The sequence below is a fragment of the Gopherus evgoodei genome, chromosome 22, assembly GCF_007399415.2.
Source record: "Gopherus evgoodei ecotype Sinaloan lineage chromosome 22, rGopEvg1_v1.p, whole genome shotgun sequence".
Lineage (NCBI taxonomy): Eukaryota > Metazoa > Chordata > Testudines > Testudinidae > Gopherus > Gopherus evgoodei.
Window position 1 is genome coordinate 6,737,013 of NC_044343.1, and position 4,536 is coordinate 6,741,548.

Consider the following 4,536-nt stretch of genomic DNA (forward strand, 5'->3'; position numbering starts at 1 on the left):
TACTCCAGCTAAACGAAAGGAGTAACCCTAAAATCGATATTACTAAATCGATTTAGGGTTAGTGTGGACAGATATCGAAGTTATTGGTCCTATTCTTTTACTGAGCTACCCAGAGTGCACCGCTCCGGAAATCGATGGTACCCTGGGACCATGGATGCACACCACCGAAGTAATGTGCCCTAGGGTGGATGCGTAAAATCGATTTTACAAAACCTGTTTTATAAAATCGATTTTACTAATATCGATTTAAAGCTGTAGTGTGGACCTAGGCTAAGCTTTCATCTTGAATGTAATTCCTGTTTTCAGATGCAGCAAACCCCACAAGAGGGTTAGAAATGGCAGTGCCTTTTTGGAGGTTTGGTCAATCTAATTCACCTTGGAATGCACCTGAGATTGCAAACACTTATGGTTCTTTTCTGACTGACCAGTGTAAATAATAAAATCAACCAACAGAAACAATTTGGAGTAAGTTGATTTTATTGTGCTCAGTATCCACTCCCGGTTTGGGATAAACTCCTAAGTCAATTTACTTGCCTGAGGGAATCTGAACTGTATCAATTATTAGATACAGAAGGCTGCTTCTCATCTTTAGCTGTAGGATTTAAACACCACTCCGAGTGCTACACAGTAATAACACCCAGCTCCTGATAGTACTTTTCAGCAGTAGATTGCAACTTGTTTCCCAAAGGCGACATCACTAGCCTGTCCACAAAACCCTCCAGTGATGGGGATTCCACAACCTCCCTGGTCCACAGCTCTACCAAGAGTCAGTAGCCCACGGGTCGTCAATCATTGTGAAATGTATATACCGCTAATATTCAAGGAATTGTGTGTTTATACTGAAAATTATGTTCTTAAGGCAGATAACCAGGAGGTGACTTGTCTCAGACAGAGGTAAAAGCTGCTTATCTCCCTGTCTGGTCGTTGTCTCTCTCTCACCATGTAGGCCTATTTGCAAACTGAACCAGATTAATAGATTACTCCTATCTTGTAGATTTTGCATACAGGAAAACACAATGGGGTGTGAGGGTGGGGGAACATATTGTCTGATTTATCCAGGGGTGCAAACAGGCATCCAGGATCTTTCACCAAGGAGGCAAGCTGACAGCACAACTTGTCTCATGAGTGGAAGATCATAGCCAAGCCTGGCTGTAAAACATTGGAAGGACTGTGGGAGAGCACTGTCCGGCAAGATAAGCCTCTAGAATGCACATTGATTTTATTTTCTATGTAACCATTTGTCCCCAATCACTTGAATCTTTGTACAGCATTATAGAAACTGTAAACACAGCTAAGGACTGCAGCAAAGCCATGAACACTGTACAGCGAGTTTCCAGCAGCACAGGGGCTGGATGCTCAGGGATACGTTTGGAGGGCTTGGTTGTTGGAGTCAACCTGTAGAGAGCACACAGCCTGCACAGATCCAGACGGGAGCTTTTGTGTTGCCGGGGCTGGTGAGTCGGGGAGCTGGGCCCTGTCGTGAACAGACAAGACTTCCCCCTAACTAAAGGGCAGGTGGCAGAGAGGTGCATCACAACCCTAGGTACCCTCAGGAAGCATCACAGGGACTCCTGTGAGGGAGGAGGCCCACAGACAGGGCAGAGTCAGCAAGCAGGCTGGTTGGAGAGGGGAGTACTGCTGAAGATACACAGGGGCAAGGCGGCTCCATAAAAGGCACTGGGAGATTGAGCAGAGGGTCATGAATAAGGGACTGAGGACAAAGCAGGAGTAGGAGTCACGGGGGAAATGGGAGGAGGGAAAGGACCCAGGGGAAAATGGGCTGGCCAGGCTCTGCAGGGAAAGGGTGACAGTGGAGTGGGTGCTACTTCCCCAGCCGAGCAGAGCGTATGGTCCCGAGACCACACAGTGGGTTGCCCCTTGGGATAAATGCCTGATTCCCAGTTCCAGGCAGTCGTCAGCATAACTGTGATGTGACTCACATCCACGCACTGCAGTATCCTCTTGTATCTGTCCTACAGCTCATACTGACAGAGCATGCAATGACGGATCCTCAGTGTCTGGCTCCCAGGCCGTTCAGTATGTTGGGAGTGTGGAGTGGCACCTGCCACTGCCACATGTTGTGGGAGCAAGGACACCCAAGCTTCCCTGCCATATGGCTCCCACTCTCTTCTGCCCCTTTCAGTTTCTCTCCTTTATATGGCCCAGGTGCCTTCTCTTACGCCCAGTTGGGAAGCAGCTGACAAGTCCCAGGTGTACTGGACCCTGGTCAGTCACTCTGTAATTAGGTGTTTGCAGCAGACGGGTTACTCTTCTGGCCACCAAAAATGTAAAAACAAAAAAGCCTCTAAATGTGTTAAGCTGAAGAGGGTTTTGCATGCAAGAGACACAAATACTGCTGTGTCTGCACCAGAGTTTGGGAGGGACGCAGAAACAGCCCAAGAGCGACCTCAGAGATCAGAAGGGGCAGGGAGTGAACCCAGCATGCAGAGCCCAGCTCCTGGGCCAGGCAGACAGCTACCTTCATGGAGACCTGGAGAGATGAGAGCGGCCCCAGGCCACACATGGACCCAGCAGTCACCCATCCTCAGCTTGCAACTGAGCTGTAGATACAGTAGCTTCCAACTTTTAAACCCGCCCAAGCCTCTCTTTCAGCCAGATATCCAATCGCAGGGGCACGATGTGAACATTGCAGGGTTACCACGGTAAGGGGGCAGGGCCATCCCCACCTCGTAAGCCATTTCCAGGTTGTGCTGGGATGAAGCTGTAATTAGGATGGTAACCACTGCACAGAATACACCGGCCCAGTCCCATCTGGCCATCTAAGTAGGGAGAAGGGTGAAAATAAGCAAAGATGGTCAAGTTTCTGTTTGAGTTATGTCAGGGATTATTAATGGCACAGAAGGAAATTGGCATTAATTTAAAAGAAGTTTTAATCCTCCCAAGTCATTTTATGAAACCCAACTCCCTCCCCACCCAGGTGTTTCTCTCCCTTGCTTTTAGTCTAGTGCTTGCAATCCCCTTCATTACCCACACATTCTGATTTGCAGCAGCTAAGCTCTAGGTTGATTTCCTCAGATTTCTGACCTGCTCTGGGTTACTGATGTCACAGAAGCATCCTTTGACTGGCAGGGGTGGCCAAACTGAGGGCCATATCGAGTTTCCAAAATTGTATGGCGGGCCAGTTAGGGGAGGCTGTGCCTCCCTAAACAGCCAGGTGTGGCCTGGCCCCCACCTCCTATCCAACCCCCCCCTGCTTCTTGCCCATTGACAGCCCCACCGGGACCCCTGCCCCATCCATCCCCCCCATCCTCTGACTGTCCCCTGCCACCCCATCCAACCCCTCCTCACTCCTGACTGCCCCCCAGAACCTCTGCCCCATCCAACCGCCCCTTCTCCCTGATCCCCCCAGGTACCCTTTCCCTGACTGCCTTCCGCCGCCCCATCCAACCCTTCCCCTTCCTTCCTGATTGCCCCACCAGGACCCCTGCCCCCATTCAACCCCCCTGTTCCCCATTCACACCCCCATCCCGACCACCCCCACAAACTCCCCTGCCCTCTATCCAACTCCCCCCTGCTCCCTGCCCCCTTACCACACTGCCTGGAGCACCAGTGGCTGCCGGCGCTACAGCCGCACCACCCAGAATACCAGGACAAGCAGCTGCACTGCCCAGCTGGAGCCAGCTATGCCACCACGCAGCACAGAGCACCAGGTCGGGCAGCGCAGCTGCAGAGCTGTGGCCTGACAAGAGCTCGCAGCCCTGCCACCCAGAGCCTTGTGCCAGCAGCGCAGTGAGCTGAGGCTGCGGGGGAGGGGCCAGGAGCTCTGGGGCTGGGCACGAGGGTCCCAGGGCCTGCGTAGGAGGGTCCATGGGGCTGGATATGGCCCACAGGCCACAGTTTGCCCACCTCTGGACTAAGGGTATGTCTGCACTACAGAGACTATATTGGCATAGTTGTACTGACATCGATGTGTGGCCATAACCTCACAGCATAGATGCAGCCTACACCCATGGAACAGCAGTTACTGTTGACGCAGAAACATCTCCCTAAACAAAAGTTTGTTTCTACTGAGAAACCTTTGTCCATCACCATAGCTGTATCTACGCTAGGAGTGCGGTCCTCATAGCTATGTCAGTCAGGGTGTGTTTTGTTCATCCCTCTGACCTACACAGCTATGGTAACCTAACTTTTAAGTGTAGACCAACCCATAAGAATAATAGTCCTCTGCCTTGTTTGGGGGCACCATTCTCAGTGTTCCCTGTGTGGACACACACTATTCCAGAATAAAAGTGAGTTCATTCCAGTAAAATTATTCACAAGGGATCTCTGAGAGACCTCATGGAAATACAAACCTCCGCCTGTTTCCTCATCACTCCAAGAGCCTTACAGGATTTGGTCAGTGTCTTTTCTGTGTCCCTGGACTCTCCTCTCTCTCTTTTTTATTTAGCCTGTTTCTCCCCCCCTAAAATGGCTGGTAAGAGAATCCTCTTTTTAAAGTTGCAGTCCCCTTTGTCAGGTGACCTCCTTGTCAAATTCTAACTCTGGCATTTGCAGTGCCAATGGGACAGAAGACAG